We start from the raw sequence: 14,734 nt of genomic DNA on the forward strand, positions 1-14,734 counted from the left end.
AGATGGCTAACAAACACATGAAAATACGCTCAACATTGCTCATTATTTGAGAAATGCAAAGCAAAACTACTATCAGATATCACCTCACATCGATCAGAATGGCCCTCGTCAAAAAGTCTACAAACAACAAATGCTGGAGAGGGTGTGGAGAAAAGGGAACACTCTTGCACTGTTGGTGGGAGTGTAAATTGATACAGCCCCTATGGAAGACAGTATGGAGTTTCCTTAAAAAACTAGGAATAAAACCACAATATGACCCAGCAATCCCATTCCTAGGCATATACCCTGAGGAAACCAAAATTGAAAGAGACACATGTATCCCATTGTTTATCGCAGAATGATTTACAATATTAGAACACGGAAGCAACCCAGTTGTCCATCGACAGATGAATGGCTAAAGAAGTAGTGGTACATCTACACAATGGAATATTCCTCAGCCATAAAAAGAACGCTTGTGAGTCACTTCTAATGAGGTGGATGAACCTAGATCCTATTATACAGAGTGAAGTGAGTCAGAAAGAGAAAGATAAATACTGTATTCTAATGCATATATATAGAATCTAGAAAATGGTACTGAAGAATTTATTTACAGGGCACCAGTGGAGAAAGAGACACAAAGAATAGACTTAAGGACATGGGGAAGGGGGAGGAGAGGGTGAGATGGAAAGAGTATGGAAAGAGTAACAAGGAAACTTACACTACCATATGTAAAATGGATTTCCAATAGGAATTTGCTGTATGGCTCAGTAAACTGAAACAGGAGCTCTGTGTCAACTTGGAGGAGTAGGATGGGGAGGGTAATGGAAAAGAGGTTCAAAAGGGAGGGAGATATATGTATACCTATGGCTGATTCATGTTGAGGTTTGACAGAAGACAGCAAAATTCTGTAAAGCAATTATCCTTCAATAAAAAATATATAAACTAAAAAAAACAAAACTTGAAAGTGTTCTAAAATTATTATTTTCCTGATCATAGGGTTGGAAATGTTGAAATATTTCAGAATATAACCTAAGGAGTGACATCAGTGTTAATAGCACTAATTTTGTGTTTTATTGATTTTTAAAATAAAACTCCAATGTTTTTTCCTAAAAAAAAAAAGAGTCAGATAATAACAAATATTGTTGAGGATGTGGCAAGATTGGTATCTTAAACACTATTGATGAGAATATTAATATTAATATTTGAAAAACAGTCTGGTATTTCCTCAAAAGATTAAACATAGAGTTACTCTATGACCCAGCAGTTTTACCCCTAGATATGAAAGAAAAATAAGAACATATGTCTACACAAAAACTTGTACGTGCAAGATAATAGCAGTAATATGCATATCAGACCCAAAGTGGAAACAACTCAAGTATTGTCAAGGTTTTCAAGGGAAATAGTGACTGCTAATGAATATAGAATTTCTTTTGAGAATAATAAAATATTTTAAAATTGATTTTATAGCTCTTAGGTGATCTTAGGTGAAGTCGCTCAATCGTGTCCAACTCTGCGACCCCGTGGACTGTAACCTACTAGGCTTCTCCGTCCATGGGATTCTCCAGGCAAGAATATTGGAGTGGATTGCCATTTCCTTCTCCAGGGGATCTTCCCGACCCAGGGATCAAACCCAGGTCTCCTGCATTGGAGGCAGATGCTTTAACCTCTGAGCTTTATAGCTCTGCATGTACTCAAAATGCACTGAATTTTACACCTTAAATGGTAAATTATACAATATGTGAATTATACTTCAAAAAGTCATAAAATGGGAGTTGATTTTAAGTTGATATATACTGATATAACAGAAATATATTATATATACTACAAATTCAGTGAATAGGTAGTATACTTTTGTAACAATTCAGAGATATTTCACAGCAAGTGAAATAAAACCCAAATAGTTGTGGTCTAACAAGTAGCCCCAGAGAAGGCAATGGCAACCTACTTCAGTATTCTTGCCTGGAGAAACCCAGGGATGGCAGAGCCTGGTGGGCTGCAGTCCATGGGGTTGGAAAGAGTCAGACACGACTCAGTAGCAGTTGTAGCAGCAAGTGGCCCAATCAAGGAGGTATTAATATTTATACATAAGAAGAGTTGCTGGTGTTTGGTGGCTCAAATTTTGGTTCACTTGCTTGAATTCTATCAACAAAGACCCAAGTATCATTTTACTTTTCCATTTGTGGTGTGTTAATGGTTCATCCTTAAGCTCATGGTTGCAAAGGGGCTGCCATATATCAAAATGCTCTGGGTTATCCATACATTGTCTCGTTCCTGTTCATCTGAATGAGAAGGAAAGAGTTCATGAACCTATACAGGTGAGTCACTGCTCAGAAAGAGTCCACTCAGAATAGCCCAATCAGGAATAGCCACACTGGACTTTGTGAGAATGAGGAATAATCTTTGTTTGCTAAGCTACTGAGCCTTAAATTTTTACTTTTTTCCATGACAGCATGTATCCTTCTTTAACCAGTGCAGCATGGGAAATACGAGTAGGGAAGTAAGTAAGTTCTTCTGCTTTGAATATTTTCCTTGATATCACGAGGTAGGCTTTGACCAAATTTTACCACTTTTGTCACTAAGATGATTTTTTTCTTTCTGGAATAGTGAATACAATAAAGCTTGCTTCTCCTAATCTTTCCCACTTTATTTTTCCAGGGCATCGTTTTTCTTTATTAATAAAGTCCAGCTCTTAGAACATTGCCCAGAATCTAGAAGACATGTGATAAGCAAATGGTGAAACAAAGAAGGAAGAAAAGAAGGTGATGATATATCATGAGTTGAGCATACCAAGGCAAGGAAACATCATGGTTAAGAAGACTAATTCTGGAGCCAGGTTTTCTTGCTTCAAAAATTCAGCTCTTAAATAAATATTTACCAGCTGTTTGGTCCTGGAAAAATAACCTCTTCATGCATTCTCTTCCTCATCTCTAAAATAGTGAGAATAATTGTGCCTGTATCAAAAAACTGTTCTGAGGAAGTGAGCTGTATGTAACATTCTTGGAACAGATTTGGCATTTAGCAATGTTATTAATATATAAGTGTTAGCAATTATTATTATGGTGTGAAATCCAGAAGTACTCTTTCTATCTTGATTCCAATAGAATATGCCATGGAGTTTCTTATAAATCAATCTCTCCTCTTGTTATACCAATGAAGTGTTAGTCACCCAAGTCATCTCTGACACTTTACAACCCCATGGACTATAGCCCACAAGACTCCTCTGTCCATGGAAATCTCCAGGCAAGAACACTGGAGTAGGCTGCTATTTCCTTTTCCAGGGGATTATCCAACCCATGTAAGGAACCTACCTGGGTCTCCTGCATTGCAGGCAGACTCTTGTCATCTGCACTCTTTATGACTCTATGACTAAAGCGCACCAGGCTCCTCTGTCCGTGGGATTCTCCAGGCAAGAGTACTGGAGTGAGTTGCCAAGTCCTCCTCCAGGGGATCTCCCTAACCCAGGGATTGAACCCATGTCTCTTACCTCCTGCATTGGCAGGGAGGTTCTTTACCACTAGAGCCACCTGGGAAACCCTGTTACACCAACAAAGCCGTAACATAAAATAGGTAATGAAAATAATATTTCTAAAATTTTAATCATACATGTTCACTATATGTAAGTGTATTTCCCTTTCTTCACTCTGTCTACAATTAAAGCTATATTGTCATGTTTAGGGCCTCCAGAAAAAGAGAGAATAAGCACTGTAAAGTCATCACCAGAGATTAAGAGAAAAAAGAAAACTGGTCCTACTGGCTGGCAACTGTGGGAAGGAAAAGGAAGAGTTAGTAGGAAAAAGTCTGATTGTCTTCCCAGAGGAAAGAGAGATGGTAACCAAAGGAAAGATAAAAGCAACAGTGCTTTGATGAGCTCCTCCTTATGTTCCTCGGAGTTCTCTGTGTTGTGTGGCCCTCTTCCAACCTGCAGAGGCAGAATGAGCAGAGGTGGGCCAGAGTGAGCCCAGGGTAATAATCCAGAGCTGGACACTGAGATCCCAAGCGGAAAGAGCCTGTAATAGGTCTGGAGACGAAGAGAGCTCATGGACTGGTTAGGAAACCTAACAAGGAGTGTACAGTGACAGGAGGATATTACACTATGTCTGAGGCAACTGAGCCGCACCCAGACCAGGGATGGTCTAGTTGTCACAGTCTGGACTCTGGAGGCAGCACTAGGGAAAAGTAAGATGGGGCTGAGAACCTGATCAAGTCAAACAAACAGAACAAAAGAGCCCCGGTAGCGGACAGCAGCAGCACAAACCACAAGGGACCCCAGATATGGAGGCAGATGCACGTTTCAAAATATGCCTGACAATGCTCGCTCAGAGACCAGCTCCCTGGATGCGGAGAACCGGAGCCAGAGTTGAGATAGCACTTCATCACCAGCACCTACAGGCTGAAAGCTCTCTCCTGTTCTCAGACACTATCTTGGTAAAGAGCAGAGGATAGGAAGGTGATCTTGATGGGATATTTGCAAGATAGAGATGAGCTTAAGTTAAGGAAGAGGAGTATATTTACAGTTAATAGGTTTTGTAAACCTTCCTGACTATCCATTGATCAAGGTCTTCTGAAATTGATTAGATTTTTACAGAAAAATAAAGTTCTTCTTATTATTCATTTATTTGCTTGTTTAACCTTTGTTATAATAATGTGGTTGATTTAAAGTGCTTATTTCATATGCTTGTATTTAACTTTCAGATTCATTTTATTGAAGGCTGACAGAACACTGTAACACTCCTTTTTACACCTTTCTTGAGGCATCTGGATATTACTTTCTCATTGTCAAACAGGAAGCAGGCCTGATGGTAGATCGATCAGTCAGTCAAGTCTCTTCAGTTATGTCTGTGACCCAACGGACTGTAGCCCACCAGGCTCCTCTGTCCATGGGATTTCCTAGGCAAGAGTACTGGAGTGAGTTGCCATTTCCTACTCCAGCGGATCTTCCTGATCCAAGGATTGAACACTCCTCTCTTTCCTCTCGCCTCCTGCATTGGCAGGCGGATTCTTTACCACTAGCACCACCTGGAAAGCCCCACAGCTGGCAAAGCCTCTGGAGAGAGAGCGCTAAAGGAAAGGTATTGTGTGTGTAGCCTCCAAGGCAGGAAGAAGGCTGGTCCCACGTGGAGGGATGGGAGAGACCAAAAGAAGTGGCAGTTCACAGAGAAAACCCAAGGATGAGATCCTTCCTTCTCCAAATAAGACTGGAGAAGATTCTGGAGAACTGAGATATGGTGGCAGTGGAGATGAGGACCTGTTGAACCAATAGTGCTAGCCCCACCCAGCAGGAAGCAGGGCCCACAGGACAAGACAGGTGGGGAGAAGCAGGAAGGCTGTGGAGCAGAATAAGCCACTTGCTCCTCTGAGCTCCTGGAGTGAGTCTGGAAAGTGGATCTGCTACAGAGAATGTTCCTTGAGGGAGATTTTCAGCTTTTGAGGTAATCTATAGATTTAATATTTTTTCCATTATATTCTATTGATTAAACTTCTGTGATAAATTTATGTTTCTTATGTTTGCAAGCAAAGAGCTTCAATATAACCTGGTAGATTTTATTTTACCTCAGCTTGGTGAGAACTTTGCAAATTGAATTGTAAAAATCTCTTTCAAAAATGATGCATTAAAAAATCTCTATACTCTTAGAACATAGTTCTCATTGAAGATATTAAACTGTTGATACAGTATTACTACCTACTAATACAAATGAATGCTAGCAGATACACTATTTGAATGCATAGTAGTTAAATACTAGACTTGCCTTGGAGTTAGTGAGTTCATTTTTTGAGATCCACTTTAAGGTCAGAATATAAATTAGATAAAAGCTTATAACATCAATATATAAGTTGCACCACTAATGCTAATAGAGAAAAAGTTGGAAACAATCTAGCAGATATTATATATATATATATAAACTATTTATATACACATGCATATTTTACATACAATTATTAATATATTTACATATATGGGCATCCCCAATGGCTCACCAGAGAAGTATCTGCCTGCAGTGTAGGGGACACAAGCATGATCCCTGGGTTGGGAAGATCCCCTGGAGGAGGAAATGGCACGCCACTCCAGGATTCTTGCCTGCAAAATCCCATGGACAGAGGGCTTGGCAGGTTATAGTCCATGGTGTCACAAAGAGTCAGATGCAACTGAGCACACACAAATGAAGGAATTGAATATACTCCCCTGTGCTACGCAATAGGACCTTGTTGTTTATCCCTTCTGTATATAACAGTTTGCATCTGCTAGTCCCAAACTCTGAATCCAACCATCCCCTGCCCCCTTCCCCAGCTTCAATTTCCTTTTGATACCTCTTGAATAATTTCCTCTCTTTCCAGAAACCCTCCTTCTGTCCAGGAAGAAATAGCATATTCTACAATGATGTTCTAATGTATCTACGCATGAATTTATACTTACCGTCTGATACAGTGAAATAAGAGAAGATGCGCTTATTACAGGAAGTAATTTTCTGTACTTGGCATGTGATTTACTGATTCCTGTTATGGTTTGACTGAGGCTTATATGTGAAATAAATGTATATTTTTTAAACCAGTTTCCCTTCTAATCTGATTGAATTATTTATTAAAAATTGAATGGTTAATAACTGAGAGACTCAAAAGAGTCACTCATTTTAGGTTCTAAAATTTATCTGACTGGTTTTTCTTTTGAATACCTTGTTCTTCCTAATGGCATTTCCCTAATATTAATGCTGAACTGAAACCAAAAATAGCAAGAGGGTAAGGACTCAGAATAGCAGGAACTGAGAAGATCAGTGTAATCAGCAAATTAGGGCTATGTACAAATCATGCAATTGGCATCATGGGAGCAGCAAGGACCTGCCATGTGGAGAAGAGAACACTCGACGTTGATAACTTTGATTAGCATTTACATTGATCGCATAATTCAGTCACTGCCAGGATGTTTCATGATACTAATAAATAAAAGATGACACTCTTTAAGAATGGTGGCTTCTATAGTATAGTAGCCAGAGACTGCTGAAATACAGGGTGAGGTGATACTTATTTCACCAGAATTCTCTTGATGGAGCTCTGACTGGGAGGGTGGGAGAGATGTTGCTAGAAATCTCAGGTAGATTTATTCAGCAAATATTTTTGTTTCCAAGATCTGGAGCTCCTCCATTTCTGTGCTTTAATATCCTAACTCAGCCCCTCCAGCAAACCAGTGTCCTCCTGGTTTTCTGCTTGTTTAGCTTTAGGTCATCCTGGGTGGTATTTCATGCTCTAAGCCTTAGTTGACTCCTTCTTTCTCATAGTAAATGAAACCCTTATCTATAGTTCTTTATACATCCTAAGTTATGTACTGTATCCTAGAGCATCTCTCTCCCTGCATATGTGTGTGTGTGTGTGTGAAAAATTCAAAGCAGTTAAGGACTTTCCCCAAATTGCAAGGTCAAGCCCTCTGCTGACTTAAGCCTTTGTCTCTTCCCAGCACACCTCACTATTCTAACTACTTTAGTTCTTCATTCTGTTGTATTAACTGGCTCTGATGTGGCCATCATAGATAAAGATTACAAATGGTCACAGAAGCATAAAACCTCCTAATTAAAAGTCAGTTTCTAGCGAGCTGGCCTGAAGCGATCCAGTCAGTATGACCTCTCAGAAGTTATACCAAATCTGGGTTTCTTGGATGCTTCCAATGATGAGGAGCTCATTTCTCCTAGTTCCACCTTTGGACAGTCTTTTAAATCAACTCTTAGTGTGTTGAAATCTGTTTCCAGAAGACTTATGATTCTAGCTCTGCATATGGATCCAAATGATAACATTAACTAATCTACACATTGCTTATTACTAATATGTCAGAGCTAGCTCTAAATACTTTAATCACATTCAGTTCAGTTCAGTTCAGTCGCTCAGTCGTGTCCGACTCTGCGACCCCATGAATCGCAGCACGCCGGGCCTCCCTGTCCATCACCAACTCCTGGAGTTCACTCAGAATCACATTAACTTATACTAACTCAGAGAAATCTCTGAGAAGGTACGAATAAACTTATTTTCAGACAAGGAAGCTGAGCTAAAAGGAGAAATAATTGCCAAAGAGTGGCATAGTAGTAGTAGTGTTAGTTGCTCAGTCGTGGCTGACTCTTTGCGCCACCATGGACTGTAGCCTTCCAGGCTCCTCTGTCCATGGGATTCTTCAGGCAAGGATACTGGAGTGGGTACTATTCTTTTCTCTGGGGGATCGTCCCAATCCAGGAATCAAACCCAGGTCTCCTGCATTGCAATCAAGATTCTTTACCATCTAAGACACCAGGGAAGACCAAAATAGCTGGATGTAAAACCAAGAATGTGGCTCCAGTGACATCATACTTAGCCACCCCAGCTACTACCCTCTTGTGACCGCTTTTAATGTCTATTTAAACCAGACTTCCACTTTGACATGTAAAACAGCCTCTTTCTTTCATACTTTCAAGCTACCTTAAAAGTCAACATAGTTAAGCATTTGTTTTGTTTTTAAACAGACACATTAAAGTTTAGATAAAAGGCAGGGCATTGGGTGAAGACAGAATGCTCTGGTAAATTTAGGCATTAAGAGTATATACTAGCATCAGGCTGTCCAAATTCCTAATCTCATTTTGCCTGTTTACTAGCAGCAAAGCACCTGACAAATTATTTCACCTATCTGTGCCTCATTTTTAAGGTGAGTATAACAACGTACCTAACTCAGGATTTTTTAGCTTAAATCAAACACTTGGAATACTGCCTGCCACACTGTCAGCACTCAATAAATATTAACCATTATTTTTAATACTGACATGATTAAATAATATTGGTAACTATCCTGTGACAGTTCATGCTGCTTAGAAATCACTCAATCTATATTAACTTTTATTATTCTATTTACTATTTTATGTTTTCACACATTTTAAAATATCCAAGGTCATAAAAAAATGAATTTGGAATCTCAGGGTCCATAGCACACCCAGTGGGTAAATTGCTTCAGGTATACCAGGGAGATTTTGTGTTATCCTCCCAGTAAACACCCAGTATCTCCTAACAACTTCGCTTATTGAATCACTTTTTAGGTTCAGTTAAGATACCTGTACCCATTTTTTCTTACTTTAAAATGTCAGAGATTCATCCTCTTTTCTTCAGTTATCTAAAGTGACAACTACCCATAAGTTTTTAACTACCCATAAGTTCTTAAGATGCCCTATCTTTTGTGATTATAATGGCAACACTCTAACATATGTCCTTTCACCTCATTTCACAGCTGAGAAAACTAAGGGTTGGAGAGGCTATCCAAGTAGCTGAGGAAGTAACTCAATGGGAATTCAAAAACCAGATTTTTAATAGCATACTTCATATTTCCAGGTACCATCAGAAAAACAGCTCCCAGCGCCCATCTTAGCTAGAATCCCAGTCATAGAGTCTGATACTGTCCTCTCCATCCTTACCTAAAGACCAGGTACATTGAGAATGTGCCTGGAACATCTGTCTTAGTGAAATACACTCTAGATATCCAAGACTAAAGATACAGCAAAATAAAGATGCACTATCAGTTCAGTTCAGTTCAGTCGCTCAGTCGTGTCTGACTCTTTGCGATTCCGTGAATCGCAGCACGCCAGGCCTCCCTGTCCATCACCAACTCCCAGAGTTCACTCAGACTCATGTCCATCAAGTCAGTGATGCCATCCTGTCATCTCATCCTCTGTCGTCCCCTTCTCCTCCTGCCCCCAATCCCTCCCAGCATCAGAGTCTTTTCCAGTGAGTCAACTCTTCGCATGAGGTGGCCCTAAGTATTGGAGTTTCAGCTTTAGCATCAGTCCTTCCGATGAACACCCAGAACTGATCTCCTTTAGTATGGACTGGTTGGATCTTCTTGCAATCCAAGGGACTTTCAAGAGTCTTCTCTAACACCACTTTTCAAAGGCATCAATTCTTTAGCGCTTAGCTTTCTTCACAGTCTCTCTCACATCCATACATGACCACTGGAAAAACCGTAGCCTTGACTAGATGGACCTTTGTTGGCAAAGTAATGTCTCTGCTTTTGAATATGCTGTCTAGGTTGGTCACAACTTTCCTTCCAAGGAGCAAGCATCTTTTAATTTCATGGCTGCAATCACTATAATATGGAATAGAAATAAGTGTATCCTTAAGACTACAGATAGTGGGATGTACTTATATATCCACCAAATTAATGGACATTTTGATTACCCATTGACAAGGCCAGATTTCAGATCCAGGAGAAGAGTTTAGTCACTGGGCAGTTGAACTTAGTGAACTACCAAGGTGGTAAGTGGTATAAACTTGCTTATGACCTTCTCCTTATAAATGACAGCCTCCTCTGTCACTCTCCAAGTCTCAAGTATTATGAATGAGAATACTGAAGATTAGAGACCAGAAATAACAGTGTTCAGGCCAAATTAAATGAAGTTGACAGACTTTTCAGGAATTTCAAAATTTACATAAATTACAAACATCTATTTGGGAAAGATCGAGGGCAGGAGGAGAAAGGGGTGACAGAGAATGAGATGGTTGGATGGCATCACCGACTTAAGGACATGAGTTTGAGCAAACTCTGGGAGATGGTGAAAGACAGGGAAGCCTGGCATGCTGCAGTCCATGTGGTTGCAGAGAGTCAGATAAGACTTAGTGACTGAGCATCAACAATGAACATCGATGATAGGTATTCTGAAGTTAATTGACTGGTTTGCCCCCAAATATAACTTTATTAGACATTTCTGTGTACCTGAAAGTGCGGAACCAGATAGCATTTGTGATTAGGCATGCTCATACACACACACACACATAAAACACTGAAATGGATTAAATCTTCTACAGGCATGTTGTCACATTCCTCCAAAAACAACATTTAAATACCAACTTGCTTGATTCCCTTTGAGAGTTAAAATGGACTCCCTTACCTTTGATAATAGACCTGTGCTTAGAAGCCCTTTTATACCCTGAGAATCTCAGGCTATTCCATTAATGCTGCATAACACACCACAAAATACCAGGAGATCAAACCAAGTAGCAATTACTGAAAACATTTTCCTGATATCTTCCCAGATTTTCCTACGGGGAGTGCTAACTCAGAAAGTGTTCACTATACATAAACAAAACATAGGCTATAACTCTGCAAAAAACTTACTACAATCTTTTCTAAAGGGTTTGGCTTTGTTTGACAAAATAGCCTTTAGGGGAAACTCTAATGGACTAAAGCTAAAGATCCAAAGAAAGGAAACCTGATCCATTTGAAAGTGAATAGGGGGCTGCAGAGTGAAGTAAAAAAATATGCTGGTGCTGACTCAAAAAGTGCTGACTTCCTCTGGTAGGTCATCTTATAGGTCTACCTTATACCACATAAGAGTGTGATTAAAAAGCGCTGATGTTGGGTGCCGGGAAGAATATGCCCTCCCCAAACCTTGTTGAAGCTGCAATGAGTGCAACTTTGGTGAGTCGCTGTGTTCTGTGGCATTGCAATTTTATCAATAGCCCAGGGTACAATCAAACCTCATTAACTTGGATTTTGATTCTGAATTTACAAGAATTTAGATATGACTTAAGAATTGATTCTTGCTGAGCTAAAAATCTCCAAATAATTTCTTCTTTTGTGAGTATCGCAGTCTTATTCACAAGACCAAGATAGTCCAATGTTGTAGTGGTTGCATCAACAAAGAGCTTCCTATTCAAAGTTTTGCTGAAGTTTTGGAATCTTCATTTCCCACAGAAACTTATTACTATGGGAAGCAGAAATCTTAGGCAGGCCTAGTTACGTCAAGCACAAAAATCGCTATTATTGAAATGATAGTACTGAATACACCACAAGGTAATTTAGTGTTTTCATTTAAATTCTGGAATTATGGATAATTTTAGATTCTACATTTCTTTATCTTCCAATTAAAAATATAGCAGATATCATCATATAATGTGTAAAATCATCAAAAAGCATTCTTTAAGAGTTGGAAAAGAGCAGATATCTACAAATATGACTAATCAGGGGTGTGATTCCCCTCATGCCTAAGTTCAATAAGTATATCCATTTCATCCTAGTTTATAAAAAATTTGTAAGTGATCAAACATATTTTTTATTACTTATATTTATATATATGTCATAAGCTAGTTTATTAAATTTGTCTTTATGAAAGATGACCCTTAAGATATGATCTGATTTGACATATGGTTGATAATCTTCAGGAACAAAATGAATAACTTTAAAAAAACAGTATTAACTTTTTTCAGGAAAATGATTAGTAAATATTCTCTTTCACATATGTTAGGATATTTAGGATACTAAATATTACCCTATACCTACTACTACTATCATCAATCCCTTACCCTACTGTCAATTGAAATCTAATTATTTTCCATTTATGTTTCTGAGTCTTTCATAAAAGCAAGTTGAAAACTTCCTCCCTCAACTTTCCCACATAACAGCTGCAAAACTTATTTACTGTGGACGGTTCAATGGACCTGAATGAAAGAACACTTTATTTGCTGTGGATATAGATGCATATTAATGTTCCCAGTATGAACAGGGTGCAAACTATATGCAGTCATCTAATATGCAAGTCATTAGAATGGGAAGTTTTCTCCTCTTCCTCCTCCACCCATTCCTTTGCAGTAGCACCAATGCACATGGTAGGCTTATTCCCATATTAATGTAACTGACATCAGAGCTACTAGCCATGTAATCTTTACAGGAGTTAGTACACCCACTGTTTGTAGCTGGTATACAAATGAAAAGTGTCTAGAAACTTTTATGGCAATTTGCTATCACTGTAACATTCAAGCTCATAGTCTACAGCTTTGTGTTACTGCACTGGTTACTAATTGGTTTTAATGTTCTCTGTCTTGTGTGATGGATTGTGTGTAGTGTGAGCTGCCTATTAACATCAACAGATTTAAAAAGAGAACTGGTCCTTCAGCCCTCATAGTTTGAGAAACATTGGTCCACACACAGAGGATATAATATATACACACATAGTGAACTTCAGATTGTATCTGAAAACGTCATCTACAATAATAGTGAATATAGGGGAAGGATATCAAGATGTGGAGTAGGAGGAAATGGAGGTCATTGCTGTGCATGAATGTATCAAACATACATGTACATGAAGAGCAATTCTCACTGAAAATAAACCAGAGACTGGCAGAAAGACTCATACAATCAAGGCTATAAAGAAGATACATACAAAGTCAGGTAGAAGAAGAGCAGTGAGTAGGCTGGGATCTGTACCCCAGGAGGGGCAAAGAAAGAGGAGAATGCAAAAGTTCCAAGATCCTCCCTGGGGAGTGAGGGGTTCAAACCACGTATTGAGCATCCTGACCCTGGAGTCTAATATCGGGAAGATAATTCCTCTTGGCTGGTTTGAAGACCAGTGGAACTGGCAAGGAGGGTGTGAGAAACTCAAACTCTGTTCATGAAGAATATGTATACACTTGCTTACTCCTAAAACCAGGTGGAGGAATTAAATTGAGATTGCCTGTTACACTACACATGGACATCACCAGATGGTCAACAGGAATCAGATTGATTATATTCTTTGCAGCCAAAGATGGAGAAGCAAAAACAAGACCAGAAGCTGACTATGATGCATATGATGAACTCTTGTTGCAAATTCAGATTTAAATTGAAGAAAGTAGGGAAAAACCACTAGACCATTCAGGTATGACCTAAATTAAATCCCTTATGATTGTACAGTGGAAGTGAGAAATAGATTCAAGGGATTAGATCTGATAGTCACAGTACCTGATGAACTTTGCACAGAAGTTCGTGACATTGTACAGGAGGCAGGGATCAAGACCATTCCCAAAAAAAAGAAATGCAAAAAGGCAAAATTGTTGTCTGAGGAGGACTTACAATTAGCTGTGAAAAGAAGAGATGCTAAAGGCAAAGGAGAAAAGAAAAGATATACCCATCTAAATGCAGAGTTCCAAAGAATAGCAAGGAGAGAAAAGAAAGCCTTACTCAGTGATCAGTGCAAAGAAATAGAGGAAAACAATAGAATGGGAAAGACTAGAGATCTCTTCAAGAAAATTAGAGATACCAAGGGAACACTTCATTGCAAAGATGGGCACAATAAAGGACAGAAATGGTATGGACCTAACAGAAGAAGAAGATATTAAGAAGAGGTGGCAAGAAGAACCATACACAGAAGAACCACAGAAGAACTATAGAAAGAAGATCTTCATGACCCAGATAATCACAGTGGTGTGATCACTCACCTAGAGCCAGACATCCTGGAATGTGAAGTCAAGTGGGCCTTAGAAAGCATCACTACGAACAAAGCTAGTGGAGGTGATGGAATTCCAGTTGAGCTATTTCAAATCCTGAAAGATGATGCTGTGAAAGTGCTGCACTCAATATGCCAGCAAATTTGGAAAACTCAGCAGTGGCCACAGGACTAGCAAATGTCAGTTTTCATTCCAATCCCAAAGAAAGGCAACGCCAAAGAATGCTTAAACTACTGCACAATTGCACTCATCTCACGCACTAGTAAAGTAATGCTCAAAATTCTCCAAGCCAGGCTTCAACAGTACATGAACTATGAACTTCCAGATGTTCAAGCTGGTTTTAGAAAAGGCAGAGGAACCAAAGATCAAATTGCCAACGTCCGTTGGATCATTCAGAGAAGACAATGGCAACTCACTCCAGTATTCTTGCCTGGCAAATCCCATGGATGGAGTAGCCTGGTAGGCTGCAGTCCATGGGGTTGCTAGGAGTGGGACACTACTGAGCAACTTCACTTCCACTTTTCACTTTCATGCATTGGAGAAGAAAATGGCAACCCACTCC

The sequence above is a fragment of the Budorcas taxicolor genome, chromosome 6 (assembly GCF_023091745.1).
Source record: "Budorcas taxicolor isolate Tak-1 chromosome 6, Takin1.1, whole genome shotgun sequence".
NCBI lineage: Eukaryota > Metazoa > Chordata > Mammalia > Artiodactyla > Bovidae > Budorcas > Budorcas taxicolor.